Source organism: Alosa pseudoharengus, unplaced genomic scaffold, assembly GCF_046254945.1.
Source record: "Alosa pseudoharengus isolate Yale_2024_CS ecotype anadromous, Long Island Sound unplaced genomic scaffold, YU_APseudo_1.1 YU_APseudo_1.1_scf_22, whole genome shotgun sequence".
NCBI classification, from domain to species: Eukaryota; Metazoa; Chordata; class Actinopteri; order Clupeiformes; family Clupeidae; genus Alosa; species Alosa pseudoharengus.
Genome location: NW_027468680.1, coordinates 3,638,186 through 3,665,697, shown reverse-complemented (window position 1 = coordinate 3,665,697; position 27,512 = coordinate 3,638,186). Strand labels below are relative to the sequence as shown.

At 41.5% G+C, this 27,512-nt stretch overlaps 1 pseudogene; it reads right to left on the bottom strand.

Annotated features, from left to right (window-relative positions):
- Positions 1–1,080: 1,080 nt before the first annotated feature.
- On the bottom strand, positions 1,081–27,254 carry LOC143139642 (NACHT, LRR and PYD domains-containing protein 1 homolog; annotated as a pseudogene).
- Between the last annotated feature and the right edge of the window lie 258 nt (positions 27,255–27,512).

Here is a 27,512-nt window from a genome sequence, read left to right as displayed (position 1 = left end):
TTTGTTTGCCATCACACTTAGGTTTGGATAAACCACTCTCCTCTCCTGCCAGTATTTCAAAGGGTCACTAGACTATATCTATCTAAACTATCGCTCACTGTCACTGTCACTATCGTCTCTAGCCTGTCAATTAATCTATATCACCAACCTACCAATCACAAGAATGCACTATCAATCGCTATATGTCGCTATATCTCTCAAAATCTCTCTCCTCACAAAAGACCCACAAAGATAGGATGTATTTGAATGACTTTTAAGCATTCTGGGACTTTGTAATTTCGATGTGTTTACTCGGGTAATTGGCTCGCGCGGTAAGTGTGCCACCTGTCCAAACCAAATTGAAACACCACGAAGCCTCACGTGACATGGGCGTTTTGAACCACACTTCGAAACACTTGCGTTTCGAAAGCTCGACACTGTTTCGAAACGTCAGCTTCGAGCGTCACATCCCTACTTACAGCTCGGGGTTTAGTGCTTTGCTCAAGTACACAACGATGGAAGCTGGGAATAGACAGAGACTTTCTAATGAGGAGACACAGCACTCAAAAAATCCTCCATAGAAATGCATAGGGTTAGTTTGTAACGCCAATATGTCCGTTGTCTACACATATCCCACCCCTTCCACGGCAAAACGTCAACATGTGAATACATTGAGCGATGTGTTGTGAATATATTGAGCCAATAATGTGGTGTGTTGTAAAGACAGCGTGCCAATCATGTGTTGTGATCTCGCCGCTGGAGCAAGATTGGTGTCGTGAAGCCTTGCGCACGTGCATTTGTGCCGAAATAGATGCCCGATGAGTGCCCTAAAAGCATTGCCATATGGCCGCCGAGTGGAGGGACTTGCCTAAAAGGACTTTGGAATAGATCCCACAACTTTGCAGACTACTACATGCTAGTCCAGCTCCTTATCTGTGATGTCCCCAAATAACAATAGAATCCCATTTCATATGCAGAGGCCCTTTGATATGAGGCTTTTCTATTTCTTTAATATACCAGTGATGTGTGGGTCCATTCACAAGCAACCAGCAACTGAACTGTGTAAAATTACCCTGTAAGTGTGATGGTGCAGTCTGGGCGCCTCTGTGCTTCCTGCAGTAAGCAGATCCCCTCCTCCAGCAACAAACCTTCTTCCTTCTTTAAACTCGTATCAGTGACAGCAGCTTCAAACCTGTTGAATGAGACACACCTCATCAGCTAAAGACTGATGACAGGTTTTTACACAACATGAAGGTCAGTAACCTGACCTCCTCTAGACTGGGGCAGGTGTGGACGAGGGAGAGGATCCTGATCCAAAACTCCCAACGGCTCCTCTTTCAGAGTGTTCAGAGTGGCTTCTATTAGTTTACTGTGTGTGATGAGAGGTGGGGGCAGCACCCAGCAAAGTGCGTCAAAAAACACACCCTTTCTTCTCTGTTACATTGCCCCTCTGTTCATAGCAGCGAGAAGCCTTTATTGCGTGACAGAGCAGAACTGGGGCTTTCCAATGAGACCACACACTTGTCTGTACGATAAAGTATGAAGATTAAAACAAATCATGAAATTAAATCAAATTGCATCATATTTACAGTCTATACTTCTCTGCGTTCACCTGCGCACCCATTACTCTCGTTTGAATTACTCGCAAACCCATGATCGCATAGATATGGCAAGCATATCAGATGAAAGAGGAGACACAGGGCTATCATTTGATACCAAGTACATCCTTCTGGGTTATAAAACAGACGAAGTGACCGCAAAATAATAATTTCATATAGCTGGACTTACCTCACGTTTTTGTCTATTTTTGTGGCAAAGCATGTTTATAATCCAACGCTATTGTGCGTTTCTTTATGGCAAAGAATGTTCATAATCCAGTTTTGAGATCCTAGCAAAATTCCTGCATGGCATCCAATTCAAGGCTCACATTGAATCCCAATTTGTTCAACAAAGAAACACCTTTGTGTTACAGATATGGAGCGCAGAAAGGTCATTTTAAATCACTAAATAAAAAAAAATGGCATTTATTTCTGTAAGGCTCACACATACGTCTGTAAATTGCTTAGCCCCAGAGAATCTTTAAAATTCAAAATAAAATCAATGCTAGTACTAATACATGAAATTATGGCAGATCTGGATAGCCTAGACTCTGCTGGAAAAAAAACCCCAATATATAATATGTGTGTGTGGCACTTACAATGACCAGAATAAATCCTTATGAATAAAGGTAGTGAAAATGCCCTAAAAACAGGGCAGCCTAGTAAGGGTTAAAATATAAATATATTTAAAAAGTAGAATCCATGCCAAAATACCTAATAAATATTTCAGGAAAATATAAGTTGTATGTGTATGTGTTTATCAGTTCCAAAGTTTAATAAATTAGACACTGATGGCACAGTGCTCTGTTTTAAGTCTTTTTTTCTCAACTAAAAATGCTTTGCGCTGGTTAGGGGGTACTTGGCTGAAAAAATATTTCACAGGGGGTACATCACTAAAAAAAAGGTTGAGAACCACTGTGAGCAGAGTTACGAAGATAGGACCCACATGCAAGACTCTTTCTAACAGAAAGCACACTTTAATGAACTACAAACTTGACATTTACAAACTAACTTACATACAGGACGATCCAACAAAGGACAGAGAAACAGGGGGGTAGAAATACACAGACCAATTAACAGAAAGACAGAGGACTGGACAAAACCAACGAGACAATAACGGGGAACAGGTGTGGATGCAGAAACGGAGGGAAAACTAACAAGACAGGAAGCACAGACCAAATAAAGGAAAAGGGGTGGAGACAGTCACATGACAGCAGACAGGTAAACACAGAGCACATGACAAAAAACAATACACAGAATGGCCACCAGGGTGGCACAAAGTCAATAGTCCAGGCCAGTGGGGTATACTACGAAGCACGTTAGACATATCTAGGCTATGTAGACATATCGAGGCTTCACAAAGCCTTGACTCAGGGGTATACGTTAAGTGATACTACGATAGAAGTTATGTGATATATTTCTCAAACTAGGCTTTCAGCTCAGATCTGTGCGCGTTCTCAGTGTTGGGATGACGTTGGCCAATCGTGAAACGTGGAGACGCACAAGACCGCCTCTATTTACAAATTACTTCCGCATTCATGAGCGATAGCTTAATCTACACTGCGGTCATTTTGTGTCTAACCTATAACATCAAATCAATCAATTGTCATCAGCTGTTGTATGCACGTCCATAGTGGGATATTGGCATGCACAGCACTATTAAAGCGCATTCGACATCCAAAATGTTAGTAGAGGCGGAGCTCCACCTGTAAGATATATGACAGAATCCTACACGTGAGATAACTTCGTTTTTAAGACAATTGATTGGTCAGTGTGCGGTAGATTACACGATTTGAGCTATAACTTAGCACATAACCTCCTCCCGACCAGGTTTGGTTGACAGCATAAGATACCATGGTGATATAGCGACACTAAAACAGATCCACTTTCGTATCATAGCATACCCTGGCTTTGAGCGCAACATACCTCGCTAACCCACTAACCGAGATTCGTAGTATACCCCACAGATCCTGACAGACAGTTACCCTGGAAACTCCAGAGTTCTCGCAAGAGCAAAATTTTAATTGTCTCTGCAAGACACTCTGGCAATGAGTAATGATGCACGTTACTTTTGCCACTTGTATCACGGGGAGCCAATCACATCGGTGTATCTGATATAGGCGGGCCAAAGGCGAGCTAAACAGATGACAGTCGTAGTGTTATCCAATTGCGTCAAAGTCCGGAATCAGTCAGTAAACATTGGTCGTTTTGCGTGCAGTGAGATTTTCAAATGCACGCTTGGTGCCGCCCCTCGAGTTGGGCCATTACATTATTCGTGGCCATCTTTCTAGATTACCAGGGTCTGGAATTTCCAGGCTAGAGCAGAGTGGCTTTGGCTGCAATCCTAGACGTTACACCACATCAAATTATGCTATATAATATTATCATATGTCCTGGCTTTTACAAATTCAGCCATTGTTGTTGTTTGTTGCAGTTGTGTGCTTATGTACTAGTTGGAAAGCCTACATAACATCTCATCAGTTCAGTTCCAGTTCAGTTTCAGTTTATTGTCGCCTAAGGGAAACTTGTCTTGCAGCCAGGTAAACATACAGGTAAACACCACTTACACAAATAAATATAAATATCAATGTGCTCAGCTGTGATCAGAATCAGGGTACCCCCAGAATTGTCAGACCTAAATTTAAGACTTTTTAAGACCTTTTTAATACCACTTCAGATGAAATGTAATACCTACATCGCACCCATTCGGATATAATAAATAATATTAAATGTAAGATTAAACCTCAAATAATCATGGGCGGATTATGAATTTTCGGTCCCCTGGGCCCAGATGTATTAAGGGCCCCCCACTAATTGTCGTATATGTGGGAGGGGGTTTTGGGGGTCCTCCCCCAGAAATGTTTTAATTTGTTTGATGTGATTTCCTGTATTCTGGTGCATTTTGGGGATGGCCAATACTAAATTCAATCAGATTCATAGCCTACATCCTGATTTGTTGATATTGAGGCAATGATTCCATGCAAAGGCTTGAGCTTCAGGGCCCCCTGACCCCTTGGACCCCTGGGCCTGGGCCCAGTAGGCCCGTGCAGTAATCCATCCCTGCAAATAATTACTGTTTACAAGTGTTTGCACATGCCAACATGAACATGACAGCAGTGCAGTGGCAACGCAAAGATTTGTCGTGGTAGTAACGTGACTGAATGTCCTGCTTCATGGACAAATTTACACGGAATAGAACCTATAGTTGATTTCAGGGATTAAAGTGAAAAAAAAAAAAAAAAAATTCAGGCCATAAGTCATACGTTGTTCATATCTACCTATAGAGATAGCACCCCTTTTGCGGTCGCAACTTATTGGTTTTTAATGTACAAAAAGATGCAAACAGCAAAGTAAAGCACCAAATAAAGACCAAAATGAGGCTACAGGGTACTCTTAAGTTACTATATAATTAATGCCACCTACAGGTGAATGCATAGAACATAACAATCCTATGGTTTGTGTACCCTGTAGCCTCGTTTTAGCCGCCAATGGCCGCCATGTGAATAAGCGAATTGAGAGTGTTCTTGATTGTGATTGAGTTTTCCTGATGAACAAAACAATATTTCAATACCATCCCTGACCATTGCTGATTAGCCATTGCTGTTCTATTCTACTGCAGCAATATTGTAGCTTTAACTTACACTCTTATTTAATTACTTCAGGCCAAAAGTATTTAAAGGGGAGATTTTTTTTCTTGTTAATACAACACCAAGTAAAATCTATAAAATCAAGTTTGCAAGAATTCACATTTCCTCATCAAAGTAACGAATCAGAACATTCTAGATATTGTTCATATTTCCATTTGTTGCCTCATCCGCATTTAAAGCGATGGTTCGGAGTAATTTCACCCTAGGGTCCTTTGCACCATGACCCCGAGCCAAACACCCTCCCAGAACCTTTTTTCCCTTGGTCGAACCCTGGTCGAGTAGCTATCAAAAACGAATGACGTTCTGCAGTCGTGATGGAACCAACTTTTATCTCGTAAATTACCCCACTAATAATGCCCTGAATCAGGGGTCTCAAACTCAAATGAGCTGGGGGCCAATTCTGCCAACGTCATCTGATTGGAGGGCCGGCTATTTCTGACAATGTTCTTTTTTTCAAATACCACACAAAACTGCAAACAGAAAGTGCAAGTGTTTTTATCTAGTTTTAGACACCTCTGCTAGCAACCTTAGCTTATAAATAAAATAATGATAAAATAAATATTAATACAAATTATAAAACAAATGAAAAGCATAAAAACAGGTATGTGTGTGTTTCACACCAAATAAAAATATTTTCCTCTCATAACTTTTTTAAACCTGGCAAACTATAGGCGTCAGGGTTAAGAAAGCAACACCATTGGATTTTTATATCAAAATTTCAAAAGGCCATGGCTTGAAAGTGGTCAGAGATAAAGTCCTACTGTAAATCTTTGAGTAAAACAAAAGTTTATGAAGGGGGTAAATTTACCCATCTAATTTGCCACTGGATGGCAAGCACCTCAAATTATGCACCTTTCAGTAAATACTGGATGAACATATTTGAGCAGGTTTACTTTCCTTTTTTCATATTACCCACATAACAAATTAACAGGAAAACACCTAAGATGTATACCAACACCTAAGATGTATATGGTTTCTAAACCACAAGGCCTACAATAAAGTATTCTGGTCAAATCAGTTCCTATCGCGGGTAATCTGAGTACCCAGAAGCTCGCATCATATTGCGGGTGACTTTGTAGTTTAGAGCCCTATTTCTACTAGCCCTGCTGTCTGTACCACGTCCATTACGGACACTATCATCACGATTACCACTGCAACTTCCAAGCTATGTTGCAGAGGGTCGAAATAAGCATGGTATGCTTAGTGGACACCGTCGTATACGCAGAGGCACCTCCATTCAATAGACGATCGATCATAATCTCCAAAAGGATTCTCCTTCAGAATAGGTGAATAACATAGCCTAACTAAGACTTCATCACACGTAAAGTGAGCGGCGGTCATATTTTGTACCGCTACGCGGTACATCTAGTTTAAATAAGACTTGCCTGATTATCTGCTACTATACCGCTGCATCGACGTTTCTTCCGTGATTTGGGAAAAGCCTGTAAAAGGCCTGGCAGGAAGCATGCATAAGGATGTAGATCCAGGAATGCACTAATATTTTGTTCGTAGTCCAGTTTGCAACAATTATTAGTTATTTCTAAGTTGTAAACACTTCGGAAAAAATATTTAAAACTGGATATACCAAAAAACGTTGATGTAATCGCTTCCTGCAAGGACTTTTACAGGCTTTTCCCAAATCACGGAAGAAACGTTGACGCAGCGGTATAGTAGCAGATAATTAGGCAAGTCTTATTTAAATAAACTCCTGGTGCACTTACAAACTTTCTAATGCCTCGTTATTGGACTAAATGTCGTAGTTGTACTACTGCAGAAGTTTCGTACCATTCAGGGCATTATTAGTGGGGTAATTTACGAGATAAAAGTTGGTTCCATCATGACTGAAGAACGTCATTCGTTTCTGACGGCGCTACTCGACCAGGGCTCGACCAAGGGAAAAAAGGTTCTGGGAGGGTGTTTGGCTCGGGGTCGTGGTGCAAAGAACCCTAGGGTAAAATTACTCCGAACCATCGCTTTAATGAAAACATGGTAATTTTGAGTTTTACAGACAACTCAGTTTTCCAATGAGCAGCAATACTGTGTGTGTTCATGCAGGAGGTCTGCGCATCTGATAACGACAATCTGGAGAGGGCGCTTTTGTCTTCAGCAACAGATTGTATTTTGACAAGAGGTTGACAAGGTTGACAAGAGGTTGCGATATGGTGAGGGACAGGTCGTGTTGCGCTATGAAAGAACATGCGTAGCCTACTTAGCGCAAAAACGAGCAGCCATAGATAAACGTACACAAATCATGAGGCTAATATGCGAGGTTCTGGTAGGCCTACTGGTTATGGTTTTGTGCTATACATTAATAATAGCAAAGTTTTAGGTTGACTATTTTAATTGCATGGTTATTTTTTGTCAACATACGCTCCTACTGTCGTTAAAAGTGAGGCCTAAGCAGGCAAGTCATAAACACGACTGACCCCCTTACTCAAAATAAAATAATAATGTCGCGAACTGTTAACACGCTCAGTCAAAACCTTCCGTGGCAAATTGTGAAAAACATTGTTGTACATGTCATAACAGACGGGAGGCATAGGCTACGGTTTATATTGCGTCGCTTTACACATAATGTTAGTTGCAGTGATTAAAAACTGTAACAATAATAGTACATCGGGTGGCAGAGCAGGCTATCTGTTCAAGTCATAGGTGACACCCAAAATGAATGACCTCCCCTGACAAGAGTTTGCGATAGTAAGAAATTGTCTACATTGATGCATGGAAAGAACACAGCCTCCGAATTCGCACATAGAGCTCACAATAGCGTAGGCCTATCCAAAAAAAAAAACCGGATTGGGCAACCTCATCAGCTGTCTCAATTGTGTCGCTATAATCCAACTTTTAGACCGTCCTCCAGACGTGTTCTTTTTTTTTTAAGCAACCGCCCCAGGCCAATGAGACAAGCGTGTACAACATAAACAAAGCGAAACTCATGGCTGACGTATCTTCTTGAGCGATCTCTGAGACAGAAAGTTCTCAAGAACACTATTAGGTCTTTAAACATTTACCATCACACACATTCATTCATCGGACCTAATATTTGTAGTTGCCTTAAAAAAATTAAGGAAAAGAAAAGGTGATAGACCCCCCCCCCTCCTATTTTCTTTCTCGCCGGATCTGCATCGATCTCAAATATGACATTTCTAAAATCAAATTGACGGAAATCCGTCGTACGACGGAGAACTTTAATCCTTGTTACGCTACGTGAGGATATTAGACTAAATCTACTGATCATTTGAAAAATTAAGACCTCCGTGAAAAAATTCCAGACTTTGAGGTGAAATTCAATACTTTTTAAGGCCTTAATTTAGGAAAATGAAATTTAATACTTTTTAATACTTTTAAGACTCCGCGGGTACCCTGAGAATGTGTGTATAATATTGGCAGGGCAGGTCAGTCTCACATCATTCATTTTCATGTGAGTGTGTTTTTGTGTTCAAATCTCACCTATTCAGCCTAGTTTCCTTTCATTGATATTGACCATCAGTGGACAGATCTGATTGTATTGACTTTAGAACATCAGTAAGATGATTATAAAAGGTGTCTCTTACTGTACTCCCTCTAGACTGGGGCAGGTGTGGATGAGTTTGAGGATCCTGGTGGCCCAGATCTCAGTCAGGCAGCTCACTTGCAGACACATGGTTCAGATCAGGCAGAGAGGCCAGGCAGGAGAACAGAGCATCCACACACTCATTATACTGTAGACTTCTAGACACACACACACATACACACACACCATTCTTAGAAATGCATGAAAAGAAATACAGAGCCAGCTTTCTATTTGTAATGTGATCAAAACCATAAAAAGAAATCTCACTTGTCTGTGAAACATTTCAGCTGATGGAACCTATGGAGGATCTCCCTCAGTATGATGTCAGAGACCTGTGAGGAGAACAGCAGAGCTAGACCCAGTGAAGAGGCTTCAGATTCAGGGGAGGAATCTCCATTGTGTATAATCATCAGCCTGAAACCCAGAGAAGAGAAGGAATATAAGACTAACCATTTCCACGCTCACACCAGAGCCTATTTACGAAGAGCCTGTTCACTCCCTATTAACTCCCATTGTATCCAAATAGGTTGCAGTTCATCTAGGGGGCGATCATGAGTGAGTGCAAAATGAATGGGAGTCTACTGTATGAGGCTAGACGGCTAAATTAATTGGTAACACTTTCTAATAATAACAACACACAATTCATCAGTTATTAAGACTTTGTTACCTATAAGTTAATGGTTTGTTCATCATTAGTAATTTATCGTTCATACATAACTTATCATCAGTAAAGCATTTGTTCATACAGTTATAAATGGTTTGTTCATAGTAAATAAGCCTATATCTAAAACATGTTTATACATTATTGTTAATACTTAATAAATGATGCAATAATATGTGTTTGATGAAGTAATATTTCCATTATCTAACAGTTGTTACATACACATTCACTAATGATTAGTTAGGGTGAGGATACATATTTTATAAACCACTTCCTAATAGTATAATTCATGATTAACTCCGGAGTTACAAGTCATTAGTTAATGTTATTCCACTGCTTGGTTGAATTTCCCATTGTCCTACGTAATTTAAAACGACCATTAACCGTATGTTATTTGCACACCTATGAAGTAGATCCATTTTTTTGGCCGTATCACACTTGTATATTAATTCGCCGAACTCGTTGTGAAGTTTAAATGAACTGTCACGTTGCATCCGAGCTGTAAAATGCAGACGTTCAGAACATTGCAACATTGTAGCATATGACGGAGGTGGCTTTTAGCTAGATGGATGACAGCAGGCTAAATAAAATAGCGATGTTTCAAAGCTAAAGTTCATCAGAATCTTGGGATACGCCCGCTTGACAACGGGAGAGATAGAACTAACGACTGGCCTTTGGCCGTAGCAACCATCCATTTAGAACTAGTAACAGCAGTTTGTCCTGTGAGTTGAGAAATTAGTTGATATGTGTCGGAAGAAATTAGTTCTACAAACAAGACAGTTTTAGCGATTAAAACGTTTAAATTGTAACAGGAAATGAACACAACGCAAGTGGCAACAGTGGAATAAGCGGGATAATGGACTCCACGGTGGTCTGTTCACAGAAGTTAATGCACTACGAGGTTTAAATTTCAATTTGACCCCAAGCAACGTTTAACATCATAAATTATATGGTTCACTTTTTTTTTTTTTGCTTCATGTTTCATGACTTTTCCTAAATTGAAGGGTACAACAGAGTTAGCATGAAATTTGTTCAATAATATGTTTTCAATGTCCTGTACAAATATTTTGTACATTGATGTTCCTTGGGGTCAGTTTGACCCCAGCTGTATGAAACATAAGGTACATGAATATTTGACACATTTTGGATATTATTATTGTAATAGTATGAGAACATATTGTTATTATCATTATTACATACACAAGTACTTATTACATATAAATAATTTTGGCAGGACTCTAAAAGTCAAAAGGGGAAGCAACAGCAAGCCTTTGGGCTGCTGACACTGGATGGGCAATATTGCCAGCCAGGGTTCCAAGGTTCATAAAGGGGTGTGGGGGGGTGGGATTGTTTTGTAGGGCTTTTGATGGTGGTTATCACACTCTTGTTAAGTACCTATCACAAAAAAAACTGGGTAACAATATGAATTATAATAATTTTCTGAGGGTTTATTTAGCTGGGGTCAAATTGACCCCAAGGATAAAGAGTGTCGGTAAGATTTGAGGATAACACAAGGGTTAACAATAATTTATAAACATACTTTAGATATAGGCTTATTTACTATGAACAAACCATTTATGTACAAATACTTTATTTATGAGAATTAAAGCAACACCAAAGAGTTTTTTATACCTTAAAATAATGTTTCCAAAATTGTTTCCGTGGTTCATCAACTCAACAGGGTGAACGGCACTTCTGCATTCGCTTCGTGGCCCTCTATCGGCTGTAACCGCACTATGTAAGTTTGCCCGATCGGGTAGCGGGTTTGTAGTTCGATGGAATGAGACATAAGAAACTACAAATTTTACTTGCATGATGTCGCAATACATCTTACTTTCATAAAATCATGCAACATATTCTATCTTGTCTATGGACATCGTTATTTGCAAAGCCGTTGCTGGATAAACAAATAGCGCACGTGCAACTGAGGAAAAGTTCTTTGGTGTTGCTTTAACATAGGAGCAATGCTTTACAAATGATGAACAAAGCATTTTGTAATAGTTTGCAACTGGTTTGGGGAAATGATTTCATTTATAAGTGGTTATTTCATTATTTATTAAATATAAGTATAAATAAAATAAATAAATAAATATGTACTTGCAAACATATTTTTTGGCTAGGCTTATGTACTATGAACAAACCATTTATAACTGCGTGAACAAATGCTTTACTGATGATAAATTATGTATGAACAAGAAATTACTTATGATGAACAAACCACTAACTAATAAGTAACAAAGGCTTAGTAAATTATGAATTGTGTGTAGTTATTATAAAGTGTTACCATTTTTTTATTTTTTTATTTGCTTATCGCCAAAAACAAAAAACACATTTTATCATAGTTTTCACAAGTACAGTATGGATTATCCATCAAAAGTGAAACAAACAAATACCCATATCCTTTTGGCATCTAAAAGGGTGGGCTGGTTTTGCCCTTAACATGTTAGCATTCTGCTAATGGATGCTGATTGGTCAATAAAGCTCCATAGGCTTCCATTAATTCTGAGCTCTCTCAGGGCCCTCAAGGTGAACTGCAGCCAGTTTCAACACTGGAAGTGTTCTGATAATGAATGTTCTCCTGTTGAAATGGCTCTGCACGCACCATACACATTACCACATAGCACACATTTCCTTTAGTTCAAACTTATAATGATTCAATGTATTTTCCTGCATAATTGCTATTTGGGAAGTAGTAAATGGTATAAATAGTTGTATACAGCTTTTTTTCCAAAGCGCATTAAAATTTCAAAGAGTGCACTCAAACCAGCAGCCCCACAGTTACTGGACGACTCATCTACCTCCTGAGCCACTACTGTAAGTGAATTACAATGCAGTTTAATGAGAAAGTGAAAGTGACACACCAGACATCTTCCTCCTCTCTTTGCATCTCGAGAGAAGAACAGAGACCCTCAGCTCTATCAGTCCCCTTTGGTACGCCCATCCTGCCAATCAGAACAGTGAGTCAGGTGAAGCACACAGAGGAACCAATCAGAACAGTGAGTCAGGTGAAGCACACAGAGGAACCAATCAGAACAGTGAGTCAGGTGAAGCACACAGCGGAACCAATCAGAACAGTGAGTCAGGTGAAGCACAGAACAGAGGAACCAATCAGAACAGTGAGTCAGGTGAAGCACAGAACAGAGGAACCAAATGTGCCGTGTGTCAGATCCTGTGAGCTGAGTGGAGAGACTCCTCAGCTGTCAGCACGGTCTGCCAGGCAGAAAACTGAACTGACACAAACAAAGCACAGCTAAGATGAACCATCACAAAGCACACAGTAATACCTTCCCCAGTGGCGTAACAAGCCAATGGTGGGCCCAGGTGCGAGAGCGCTACATAGGCCCCATATCAACGTCTTTTGGCCCAGGATGAATTAGCTCTGATACATGCAATACACATTAAGGGTGACTTCAATTGTTTATGCAAAGGGCCTGAGGCACCGAAGTAGTTTAGTAGTTACATATTACAATTTCAAATAAAAACCACACGACTACATATCCATTACATGTCAAAACATTAAAAAAAATATTTTATTAACAGCCTGCAGGCCAGGGTAATCTAATATTACTGCATTAACATCAACTCGCATGGAATTATGGGAACACTCAATGCGCCTCTTCAACCCTCTGCTGAAACTGCAAGCGTAGATTGCTTGCTTATAAACTCGCACTGCGCAGAAACAAAACTTAATGTAGCCTAACTAATTTAACCGTCCAGAAACCAAATAAAATTATTCATATGCATACAATCCCCAATATGCGTGAATTAGGCCATTAGAAGAAGGCCATCTTACGAGCCTTTCGTTGTGCAGGACAGGATAGCTAACCCACGGAGCCTCTCCTGCCCCATGCTGCTCCTTAGGTATAGGTCTTAATAAATTTGAGTTTGGAAAAAGATCGCTTAGCTGTTGCCACAGTCACAGGCAATGTCAGAAACAACATGAGTAGGCTACACACTTCCCCGAATGTGGATGTTACACTGTCATAATCTACCACCAGCATTTTGGCAAGTTGAAAAATAGATGACATCTGTGAAATCTCTGCTTTAAAGCAAGACCTGAATGAGAGGAGTTGTGTTGGGAATGTCGGTGCAATGTCCATGCTATAATGGTCTGACAAACGTCTTGCCTTTTCAAGCAGTTCATCATCACCTGCCAGTTGAAGGGTCATAGGACGTAAAGACTCAAACACATGACAAGTTTCCCGCATACTTGCAAATCTTTGGGAGAGCTGACTGATTATGATGTCCAGAGTTGCATAAAATACCTGCACTTTGACTCTCTGCATAGGTTAAGCGCTCATCTTCCGATAGATCGTCAAAGTGACGCTTCACTCTCCGTGCTCTAAAGTTCTAAAAAAAAAAAAAAAAAGGAGGCAGGGCGGGGGTAGCGACGGGCCCCGGGAGGTCACGGGCCCTGGTGCGACTGCACTTGCTGCACCTACTATAGTTACGCCACTGACCTTCCCCCAGTGTCCCAACAATTTCTTGTCTGAAGAAATTCAGTGTCCCAACAATGTGTCTCTCACAGACATCCCAAGTCTCCCGGAAGTTCCGGGAGTCTCCCGCATATTGATAGCGGCTCCCTGACGCCCGCAAATTTGATAAAACCTCCCGGAATCTAGAGTGAGCTATCAAGAGTGCGCATGTGAGACCGCGTGTGCATGTGAGGGTAGCGCGCACACGACGGGAGAGAGAGAGAGGGGTGGTGCGTGTGTGCCTGAGAGCATCCAAGACAGAGAGCATCCTGATTGGCATGTTTCGCTAAATCAACCAATCAGTTTTCAGTGTAGGTGGGCTTTAATTTATCTCCCGAACTTAATCAATCAGTTCAGTGTATAGGAACAGGAGTGTCATAGCAAAGTCAGTGCCTCAAAAAAAGGAAAATGTAGGCTACCCTTGTCCCATAAGAGTAAAGAATGATAGGCCTAGTCTTGCACGCTGCCCTGTTTGTAACAGTGACTTTAGCATTGCCCATGCCGGGTTAAATGATTGCAAAAGACATGTTGAGGTGAGTTTAAGTGCCAATTCATGTGCATATTGTTCAGGCCTATAGCCTACTAGATGGCTAGTTGCCAAGGCTACATGAAAAAAACAAACTACCAAAATCTACATATTTTCACAATTTCTATGCCTTCCTTATTAGGTGTACTGACTAGACATTAAGTAGGCCTAGGCTAATTTTTTTTTTTTTTTTTTTTGGGGGGGGGGGGGGGGGGTCGTGATACCTCCCTGAAATTACTTTTTGCAGGTTGGGATGTCTGCTCTTAGTGGTCGATTGGTTTCTGTTAGTTTACTGTGTAATGAGAGGTGGGGGCAGCACCCCTCACCCCAAAAACAAACAGCAGCAGCACAGCACCTTATGGTTTTTCATACAGATTTAACCTTCAACTCCTCCTCTCTGGAGACCTGCTGGAGGCTAAATGCATTCTTCTGTAAAGTACATGGAGGTCCATCTACCTGATGAGACGGGACCTGTGAAGTGTGTCTTACCCCACAAGGTCTTTAATGAGTGTAGTCTTGTAGAGCTGCAGGAGCCTCTCAGCAGTGGTGATGGTGATGGTCTTTACTGACATCTTAACTGTACCCACAGACTTCTGCCTGGAGAGGGCGCTGAAGACCTGCTGCACACTCTCTTCTGACAGACTGCTCTTCACTCTGTAACACACAACACAAACATGTGGCTATGCTGATTCATGGTTCTGTGTTCATTCATTCACCATGTGCTTTATAATTCACTTATGGTGCAAAACATTCATTTTAATAAGTGTGTTTGTAATGATCAGGCATTCAGGGTGGGGCCCATATCACTGTATGAATTGCATGAGGCCTTTGAGGGTCTCTTAATGGTCAACCTGGGAGTCAGTAGAGCTCACTTTTGACCCTGTTAAGCCTGTTTTATGCTTCTGCGTCGAATCGACAGCGTACCCCCGCAGACCCCTCTGTGTCGCCGCAAATCCCTCTCCAACCCCTCCGCCGTAGAGCCACGTGCACCTTCAAAAAATTTTAACTTTGCGTCAAGGCGATGCAGACCGCAAGGACTGTGATTGGTCAACTTGTCCTGTGTGTTGATAGTCGGTGTTTCAAGCAGCCTACTGTGGGAAGTTAGCAACATGCTAGTTCACTGACATAAGCTTTGCAAATAAACTCAGACATATGTTGGTTACAATGACGGGGTTATCGGTTTGAAAAGTGTCTATATGTTAGTAATGTTTTGAAATTATCACTTCGCCAGCAAGCAGTACTTTGTGGGCAGTTGTGCTAAAGTTCGCTTGCTACCATAACTTAAACTGGCTGGCAGACACCTCGCAAATAACCTCAGACTTATTTGCAGTAACTAGGTCAATGGATTTTACTGTGTCTTTCTCGATACTTTGTACAAAATTTAAGCAAGAAAAGGCCAAACAAATAAGATTAATATTTTGGCACGACAGTCTATGGGGTTTGCCATTCTGAGTACCGTTTCGGTCAGTCTATTGTTTCGGTGGTGAGCGACGCAGACACAGGCGACACCGAGCGTTATGGCGGTGAAATGCACCGCGATTCAAAGCAACCCAACGCAGAACCATAAAATGGTCACGACACCGTAGGAGTGCCGACATAGCGACGCCGTGGAGTTGACGCAGAAGCATTTTAATCCCTTTATCTTTCAACCCCCAGGGATCGATCCGGGCTTGCATGTGTGTGTGTGTTTGTGTGTGTGTACACACTTGTGCCAAAGTCCTTCTAGGCATGTCCCCACTCTGCAGCCATCTTGCAATGCACTTTGGGCAGTTATCGGGCAGATATTGTCCTATTCAACTAAATGGGGAGGCATAGAGGAAGGGCCGGGATAGGTGTACAGACTACTGCCATATTGGCGTTAGCGTTACAAACCCCATTCATTTATATGGAGGATTCTTTGAGTGCTGTGTCTCCTCATTAGAAAGTCTCTATTTGTGTGCAGTGCTTTACTAAGACAAGTCTGCAACAACAGACAAAGTATGCTTTGATGACACCCAAATACACTTCTGCCATTATGTGGCGGCCTTAATGCACATTGCACATGTGAGTGTGTGTACCTTGACCCAAGGATGCCCCAATGGTACCCTTACAATAGCACCTCCAATGCCCACAGCTATTCTCAAACCCTTCTCCCTCCCCCACCTGAGGAAACCTGTGTCTGATTTAAAACCCTGTAGACCCCATGCCTCCCTGGGTTATAAAATATGTGTTTCACCATGGGCGTCCAACCATCCCATCCATCATAAATACTGCACTTTCCGGACTATAAGTCACATGAAGAGGAAAAAATTCCATTTATTTAGAAATTTATTTCACAAAATCACAAGACCAAGAACAGACAGACTATGTAACTAGACACATAGAGGCCAAACATATTAAGAATTCTGCCGGGAGTCTTAATGAAGACAAAGGAGTGAATGGCTGAGGCGAACCGGGGCGATAAGGCGTTGTGGAGGGACAAGCCGGCAGCAGAGTAAATGCTTGGAAGGCTACATCCAAGAGAGTGAGAGGATGCGCGTTTAAAATAACATTTTGAGTTACGTGTCCCGAGTCCTGACAAAATCCTGTCGGAACGCTAAAATGTCCAGATTTACACCAACCACTATTAAAGTGTGGTATAATTATAGCCCGATCATTAACTAAACTCATGTAGAAAGACTATAGCTTAAAGCGTCCTGCGTATGATTTCGATAATGTGTGTGTGCGCAAGTGTCAGTCAATCGTAAGAGACTGCATAATCTTTGCAGCCCTTACAGTGTATCTCTGTAAACATTGTTGCAATGCCTCGTCTTATTTGCCTCATTTTAACGGTTAGGACAATGCTGGAGAGAAAGTCATCATTCTCAAAATAACCTATGGCTGAGTTTTGTTTTCAAATGCGGGCATGTCCAGATAACGGGTGAGGAATGTTTAAGAGACAGACTCGTAAATCCTCAAATTATGGCCGGGGTCTTTTATTTAGGCTGTGCAAAGCACAGACCTTTATTTGGGGCAGGCCTTTATTTCTTATGCACATTTTATTGTCCTCTCTTTTATTGTGAGACATGCTTTTCATTTGGAGCGTCATACCGGTAGGCTATCAAAAGCAGAAGATGTTCGGTTTGGGATTTAATTTACGTTTCAACTGTTTGATTATATTGCTAAAAGGTGGGACTGATAGGCACTGAAATCTTGTGGGTATTTGATGGTTCACTGTTAAGTTGCATGTAGTTGAGAGAGTGTTGGGATTTCCACCCACTGTTTATTGCAAGACAAGGCATCCGCTTTCATTCATTCATTCATTGAACGTGCGCTGTGCTGTAATGGAAACCTTATTGCGTATGGCCTATGGTATGGTGGTTTTTAAAAAAAAAATTTAATTATGCATGATTTACTTTTTTATTAAATTCGTAGACTGGAATGCCTCGCGGCAACAATTGTGTAAATGTAGGCTAGTACTGCTTCAGCCTCTGGCAAGCTCAGAAGGGGGCGGCAAGCCATGTTGAGAGCGACGTGTTGGAGACCCAGTATAGGACAACGACTTTTCATTGGCAACAGTATTAAACCAACCAACAATATAAAATATTAAGAAGACCTCTTTAACTGAGTTAAATCGAAACAATGTAGGCAATTATTACCCTGGCTAATTTGGGGGTCTGCCTTTATTTATAAAGAGAATCCTGGGCCGTAAATTTGAGGATTTACGGTATGCACGTGTTTCAGGCATAGTGCAAGCCCTAATCTCTGACTGAAAGTACGCAGAACTTGTGCATTCACATAACAATATTTAATACATTTTCCCAGTGGTGACACCCCCAAACCCCCTCTAACTTTTGGGTTTAAGTACGAAAAATGTCTGACATGTCGCAAGTTCACCAAGTTCCCAATCTCATTCCACAAGCCTTGAGCACCCTCTCGCGGCGCTGTAAGGCTTTATGTAGGGTTCATGTCAGTACTGACTAACATTTAAAAACATGTTAAATTATTTTGATATATAAGTCACATCTGACTATAAGCCAGCCAAACTATGAAAAAAGTGTGACTTAGCTACTAGAAAATATTGTTTCAGTCTTTTCTAACAGAACATTATATTTTCAACATCTTATTTCAACAGTCCATGAGTTCAGTCTGGTTTCTGTGTTTGTTTTGATACTGGCGTCCACATGTGTCTCAGGAATATCAGGCACTGCTCTGAAGTACAGTGTACTGTAGTTCTCCTTCCTAGACAGCCAAACCTTCTAACAACATCCGAGCGAGTGACTGTCTTGCAGTATTACTGTGAATGCTCTGTCCACACTGAATCCTTAAAATATGCTGACAAATATGTCATATTTGTCATTCAAAATAGCAGAGCAACGCAAGGGAAAGAAAGAAAATAGAGACGGGCTGTCAAACACAAGTTGTGTTCAAAACATTTCGTGCCGAAAATTAATCGTGCTGCATAGAATTGCATTGTGTTGTGTACAGTGAGGGCATTCCAATTAAAAACAACGTAATTTTAGCACATGTAGTTTGGACGTGGGGTCAGCCAAACCTGTCCCTGCTCCCCATTTATATTATATCATATATTTGGAGTTTATATGATGCCCCTAAGCCACATTATTATAAACACTACCACCACCTCTGGTCACCTACCACCGCATTGTGACCGGATAACACCTCCCTGTAAGGCCTGCTGGCCTTGATGCTTTGTGACCAGATAACACCTCCCTGTAAGGCCTGCTGGCCTTGATGCTTTGTGACCAGATAACACCTCCCTGTAAGGCACGCTGGCCTTGATGCATTGAAATGATCAAGCTCTGGATGGCAAACAAAAAAACCCTAAATAACCAAATGACCAAAGAAGACTGCATTTCTTTATCTTTTTGGAGTCCAAGACTGTAGTAAGCAACCTTTGGCCACACACTGTTCCACGCACACATAACGATTATTCCACACACATAATACACGTACAGTAAAGTGTTTGCTATTGTTACCATTGCTGATGTTCTCAAAGTGACAACAGTGGGCTCAATGATCAAGCAGGAGCCAAGTCAGACCAGGCTACCAATGGTCCCCATGCTGTCCCTGACTCAGGCAGTGTCAGTAATGTTCCTCTAATGTTGTGGGATTTACCTGTAGTGTGTTACTGTACCTGCCGGACTAATGAAATAATTACTTCCCTTTGTGACCACCATTTCCTCTAGCTTCCTATCAAAAAGCTCCTGGCTACAGCGCTCATACCATATATGGGTCCAGGTGCCCATGGGGACTCACGTTTGAGTCCGGAAGAAACCCGGGTCATTTCCCAATCCCACCCCATCTCTCTCTCTTCCTGTCTGCTTCTTCACTGTCTTGTCGTAATAAAGACAAAAAAGGCCAAAAAGTTGCTTGGTGTCAGTATCACACAAGATTAGCCACCAGTCAGAGGTGATTAGATGGCCAGGTGGAATGAGCCAGGAGACCAGGACTTTATAATGACTGACATGGGATCTTCTGACCTTAGTGAGTCAGGATCTCAGCTTATAACGTCCAAACGACAGCATCCCTTACAGCACAGTGTCCCTGTCACTGCACTGGGGAATTTGGAATGTTCTGTGACCAGAGGGACGGCTGCCCCCTACTGGCCAACTATTAATACCACTTCAAGAAACAGGTCTCCCATCCAAGTACTAACCATGCCCTCACATGCTTAGCTTCAGTCACTCAACAGAGACAGGGTACATGGTGGCAAAAGCAGGACGATTTTGTGCCACTACACACTTTTTCCCTTTTGTTTTTCAGTGTGCCCACCATACACACTCATCAGCTCAAAGAGTTTTCACATCTTGTGTAGCAAAGAAATGTTTTCATGCCAAACACTGAGAACTTCAATTTTGAATTGCTGACTACATTTTCCTTCAGACACACTCACATACACAAAAGGCACAAATGTGTTCATATGAGTGGACATAGTTCTTACTGTAGTTCACTCAGGATTTTTCCCTCCCCTAGAGCTGTGGTCAGATCATTAACATCAGCATCTGACAGCGCCTCAACATGTAACCTGCAAACATACAAACACACAGTCAATCAGCACACCTGAAGACAATATCGACTTTAAAGCAGCACTAAAGAAGATTTGCTCTCAAACAGTTGATCAGCGCAATAATAAATTAACTCGTTAATAAATGTGTGTCTTTGCAACAAACTCTAAACATATCATCTCGTATACCATGTAGAGGGAATGCAGTCTGCAGAATGAGACCTCTGAAGGAGGCCTTTAACCATCCATTTGAAAGTCAAGTCAAGTGATTTATGACCATTTTAAAGCAACCCTAAAGAGGTTTTTACCTTCATATAACATTTCCAAAATTATGTTGATGGCACATAAACTTTTCATGACATTTCTGACACACTCTGAGGAAGTCATTTCGCTTGTAATATGCACACATTTCTGTGGGATGCTGCTGTAAAGAAGAAAGTGGGTAAAACCTTCTGGTGAGGTGGCAGCAGACAGCAGTAGTATTCGGTGTGCTAATTAGTGAAGTATTATATCTATGGTATTGTGAGTGCTAATTAGCGAAGAGGTCAAGTATTTCTCGGATTATTATTTACTATGTAATATGTACTAAGTCACAAACATTTATGAGAGATGTTACCGAGCTCAGGGACATTGTGCTGTTTGTGGTTGTACATATAACTGGACTGTACTAATTCAGTGGCTTAAAATACCAGTTTGTTAAACATACTGTAGCCCAAAACTAAATCGGAGTGTTCCTGCCGACGATGGCATCACTTCCCAAAAGATGACGAATCAAGAATATGTCTGAAGAACTTAAACTTAAATGCCCCCCAAACACGTCCCATTCGTTGTACTTAAAAGCAGAAATTGTTCCCACTTTTGATGCAAGGCCTCATTGAAAGTAGGAAACCTGTGCATAGACGTAAGTAAGACGACGTGAGCCTACGATGACTATAAATGTCAGATCGTGAAAAGTTACAGATTCCTCAGTTTATGTTTGTAAGCCAAGTAATTCAAGTAATTCAAGTAGTTCAAGTAGTCAAGTAGTTCAAGTAGTTCAAGTAGTCAAGTAGTTCAAGTAGTTCAAGTAGTCAAGTAGTTCAAGTAGTCAAGTAGTTCAAGTAGTTCAAGTAGTTCAAGTAGTCAAGTAGTTCAAGCAATTCAAGTAGTCAGCGGTTTAGCTCATGCTTGGCCCACTGGCCTCTATTCAAGTCTGATTGCAAAAAGGAAAAAACGATGGCAGCCAAACCACAACAAATGTCTGATTGTGAATGTGTAATTTATTTCCATGGCAACAAGTTATAGAAGATATAATGTAATCACTATTCACACAAGCCACACCATAGGTCGTCTTGGTTAGGCTACCATCACTCAGTGGCAAAAAGATGAATTGCGTAGCAGCATTCCATTTGAATCTCTAAAATTTAAATGTAAAAAGCTGCTTTGCTATAAACTGTGGTGTAGAATATAAATAGATACTACTTACAGAAATTAGGCGTTCTCTTGATACAGACTGCTGTCCATACATTACCCCTATATCATATCTGAGTTATGTTTATAGTTTGTTACAAAGACACTTATTATACATTATTATACATTTATTATATTCACAAGTTAATTTATTATTGCACAAATCTTCTTTAGTGCTGCTTTAATGAGAAGTGAACTTGAACTCAAAGTGACTTTAAAATACCTAAAGTGTTTATTTAGTTGATTCTGTTCCACACACACTCACCTCAGCTCCTCACACCTGCTCAGCTCATGCTGCAGCATCTCCAGCTTCTCTGCCGTGATGTTGCTCCTTGTGAGCTGCAGGCTTCTGATGTTCGGGCAGCACTGCAGGCAGTAACGCAGCACCCAGCAGTCTGTCCTGGTCAGGGGAATGGAGTCAAATGCTATCTTGCTCCAATCTCCCATGGCTCTCCTCACAAACGTCTCCTCATGGAGCTCATAGAGACAGTGGAGAATGAACACCATGACAGCAGTTTTCTCAGAACTTTTGCTTTGTTCAATGAGATGAAGAATCCACTCTTCCAGCTGCCCTCGAATGGAAGAAACACATGGGAGCTCGAGTTCCTCAAGGTTTTCTATCACTTTTGTATTCGAGAGGCCAAAGAGAAACTGAATGACTGGTAGGAGATGGGACTTGGCTTCATATGCATTAATGGAACTGAGCAGCTCTTCGACTTTCTCCTCATTCTGGTCAAAGGTGTAGTAGAGGGCAGTGAAGAACTCCTGGAAACTCAGATGCATGAAACTGAACATTTCTTTCTTTCTGACTGTCTTCTTCTGGAGAAATTTGCACAGGAAGGGAACAGTGGCTAGATCTGAGATTTTACTTTCTACACTCTCTTTCTCAAACAGGACTCGCTGCTCCAGCATCCCTCTCTCTGCCAGCTGGCCCAGGCTCCTCAGCAGAGTAGGGACGGGCTGACTCAAATGCTGACAGTGGTGCTCCAGCAGAGTGGACACAAAGTCCACAAATATGGAGGTGGTTGTTTCTAGCTCAGTCACTTCAGAATTTTCTTTTAACTGCTCCCTGAAAACTGTACACACAATCCAGCAAATGACGGGAATGAAGCAGGAAGTGAAGAGTTGATGTGATTTGTCTTCACACTGCTGAATGCTTTCTCTGCTATGTGTTCGTCTTGACAGAACCTCTGGAAGTACTCTTCTACTCCCTTCTCAGAGAAACCCAGAGTCTCAGTGGAACGCTGAGGGCGTTTGAGCAATTTGCTCAGTGTGTCTGCAGCAGTAGGCCTGGTGGTGACCAGCAGGAAGCAATCAAGAAGGATTGACCCCTTCAACAGAGCACTCAGAATGGCCTCAACAGGAGCTGGTGTGAAATGGTCTGTCACAGATGAGTTATTGATTTCATTCATTGTGAATCGCAGTTCATCAAATCCATCTATGAGGACGAGCACCTTCTGTGGTGAGTCCTTTAGTTTCTGTGAGATCAGTGGGGTAAATGTCTGACTGCAGCTCACAAGATCAACCAAACTCCTCTCTCTAGACACCTGGTTCAATTCTTTACATCTCAAGTGTAAAATAAGTTCAAATCGATCCTGGTAGAGGTTGCCTGATACCCAGTCCAACATGATCTTCTGTACTGTAAAGGATTTGCCATGTCCAGAGTGGCCTTGAAGAATGACTGCTTTAGGAACTTCTCCACGGTCATCAGGACTAAAGAATTGGTCCACAGTGGTGCTTTGATATGCGTCCCTGGCACTGAAGAGACTCACTCCTCTGAATCGAATCTCCTCCTCTCTCTCTTTCTGCTGTCGGTGTTGCTGGACTATCAGCAGGTCAGTGTAGCGGTCAGTCAGCAGCACATCCTGTCCAGGTAGGGAGTTATACTCTTGCACTGTCTTATACTGCGAGTAGATCCAATCCTTAAGATTGAAGATCATTGGGCTATGGTCTGAAACAGTATTACAACATTGAAATGTTAATATTGTGTTAAATGGTACATCATCATCATCATCATCATCATCACACCATGATGTGCTTGTCTCACTAGAGCACATTTTCTCCTGGGGGTTTCTCCATAGCAACATGTTCACCTGACTTGGTTATCCATAATGGTCATCCATTACACTGGACACTCACCACAGACACCAGGCTCCACGTCTTTAAGGAAAGAAATATCTCACAGGCCCGTTCACCCTTCTTCAGCACCATGTCCACCAGGCAGGTCACCTGGTCCTCAGTCACAATGTGCTTCTGCAGAACCTCATTCCTCTCTCTGGCAGTGATCACGGGGGGCATGTCAGAGGTGGGTTTCTGAAGGCCATCCAGCAGAGCTTTGAGAGCAGCATCTCCAATCCCGTTTATGAGTTCACTCCGAGCGTTAAACACTTGATCTGCAAGGAAAGAGTTTTTGCAGAAATTTCTTTCTATGAGGAGACAGAAACAGATGGCCAAGCCACACACCTCCACGCAAAAGTAACTGTGACCGATACAAGCACTATTAATATAATTGTATGGTGCCATAACTGTGGCCAATGCAAACACTGTTATTATAACTGTAGCCAGTGGCAGATACAAGCATTGCTATTTCAGTTGTAATTAATCACTGATTTGTTTCTCTCAGGGTGTTGGCTGTCGCAGGGCTTACCTGTGGCTTTAGGTGGAGATGCTGCTGATGTCTGATTATCAGCACCTTCACCTGTGTACACAGATTTAACATGTAATGTGTAATGTAATGTTTACAGCGGTACATCATTGCAAACAAACCTTTGCCAAAATATTTTTTGTTAGTTTTCAAACTATCTGGTATATTTCTGTCTATAAATACAATATGTGACTGACCTGCCCCCAATATGTCCATGATTTCCTGCCCATCTATGGGCATGGTGGCCATCTGGTTCTGTCAGCACTGTCCACCACCTTGGGCACAACTTTATCCTCAGGCCTGGTGTCCTGATGCTGACACTGTGTACACCAGGGGATCAGGGTTTAGTGGATTAGCTTCAGCCAGTTAGCATCACAGTTGGTAGTTAACACCAAATGATGTCGCTATGTGGATTTGGTGGTTGAGCTGGGAGAATCAGCCACATGCAAGTCATAATTTGAGAACATCAGTAATTTGTGAAGCCTTGTTTGTGAAGCTGTGGGTGAAACTGAGTATATCGAAACCCAATGATTTTTTTTTCTAAATTAGCTAGCCTAGCTAGATATGAAAGGGAATTTTGATATGTAATTATCCACACTAGTGAGTGTTACATATATATGGCAACCCTAAACCTACCCAAATTAACCATGGGATCACTAATATACAGTGATGGGAATAACGGCGTTATAAATAACGGCGTTACTTTTTTTCAGTAACAAGTAATCTAATTGATTACTCTTCCCATTTTAATAACGCTGTTACCGTTACTGCCAAAAAATCCGGCACGTTACTATATTTGAAGCTGTTTTTTTCATCAGACGCTGAGCAGATTGGCTGAGGTCTAGTAAAACCTCATGGTAAGCCAATCAGAGGTAGAGTTGGGCGGGTGTTCGAAAGCACGCATAGTCGGACACGCAACGAACAGCAGAAGCGAGTCAGTCAACGAGAGACACAGGTATGACGAGCCCAATTAATCCAAAAGTAGCCTTCTCTAAATGGAAGTGTAGCCATTGCTTTCCCCTCCAAGAAAGTAAAGGAACGAATGTAGGCCTACTTGGGAAATGTACATTATGCCCTGGGCAAAAGTGCCTAACCACGTCGGTGTCAAGTAATTCAAACTTACTCAAACGTATTTCAACGTTGCATGCTTACACAAAATAAGTGGCCAAGGCCACCGAAGGAGGAGACAGTGCCACTAAACCTAAGCAACTGAAGCTTGATTTTAAGGCCCCACCACACGTTTTGCCTCAGACCGAACTGAACAAATTGGTAGCCAGATATGTAGTGGAAAATATGCTGCCATTTAGATGTGATAGCGGCGCAGGAAAAAAAATAAACCATTCACTTAAAATTGATTTTACAATATGGCAACCCTATTCTAAACCTACTCAAATTATCTATGGGATCACTAATATAGCAACCCACTCTAAACCTACCCAAATTAACCATGGGATCATTAATATAGCAACCCACTCTAAACCTACCCAAATTATCCATGGGATCACTAATATAGCAACCCTATTCTAAACCTACCCAAATTAACCATGGGTTCGTCAATATGGCAACCCACTCTAAACCTACCAACATCCAAGCATTGTGGAGAAATGTTATGAAAACTGTCAGCTCCTTACTTCCCTTGCCTTGCCTAAGACATTGATTATGCATAAGACATTGACTGTCACTATGCTGTTGCCTCGACGCTGGCGTGAACCTTTCGAAGTTCTGTGTCTCCTGTGTCTGCGTCGCTCACCACCAAAATGGTAGTCAGAATGGCGAACCCCAAAGACTGACGCGCTGAAATATTAAACTTATTTGTTTACAGAAGACACAGAAAATTCCAATTACCTAGAGTGTTTGCCAGCCAGTTTATGTTATGTTAGCAAGCAAACTTTACCACAACTGCCCACAAAGTACTGCTTGCTGCTTGCTACAGTAATTTCAAAATGTTACTGACAAATAGACACTTTACAAATGGACAACCTTGTCATTATGTCTGAGTTTATTTGCAAAGCTTATGTCAGTGAGCTAGCATGTTGCTACTCCCCACAGTAGGCTGCTTGAAACACCAGCTATCAATACACAGAATTATGTGTGAATTATTACCGATTCATGCCAAACCAAAGCACTGTGCTAGCTACAGTAGGCTCTATAGGTTGTTGAAAGACCAGGTGGAATGGGAGTGGAAGAAACCAGAGCAAAAGGCTTTTGACAAGTGCAAAGAGCTGCTAACAAGCAAAGATTCTTGTGGACTATGATCCTAATCTACCCCTCACTCTGGCTTGTGATTCGTCAGCATATCAGAGCTGTCATTCAGCATAGAATGCTAACAGGAGAAAATTGCCTCATTGCTTATGCATCACAGACACTAGCCCCTGTTGAAAATAAATATAAATATTTTCAAATTAAGAAAGGACTGTCATTGATATTTGGAGTAGAAAAGGTTCCACCAGCACTTATGGGGAAGAAAAGCTGATGACGGATCATAAACCCTTGCTGACTCTGTCTGGAGAACACAAGAGCTTCCCCACCACTGCAGCCTGAATTCAAAGATGGCCTCTCATCCTCTCTGCTAATGACTACACTTCAACAGAACTTCAACTACAACTTCAACAGAAATATAATGAATGTTGAATACAACTCATTTAGTAAAGAAACTCACCGTTTCAACTTTCTTTTGCTCGCTTTACAGGAATCTCCTTCAAGTTCAGGCACTCCCTAGAGAACTGTCTGGACTTGTCACAGGCATTTAAAGCATGTCAAGAGAACCTTACTGATCTGTGTTAACTCTTTCCTCCCCACTCATCTCTCTCTCTCTCTCTCTCTCTCTCTGTTCTCTGTCGAATTTTAACTATGTCGATTATAATTTAGGACAATATGAAAATATCTGACTTCTTTTATTATCTCATTCTCCTGTTCACTACATTCAAATACCAACTGTTTGGGGAAAAAGTTAATCACTGCTGATACTAGAGATGTGCCCCTCCATGCCGTTCCAGT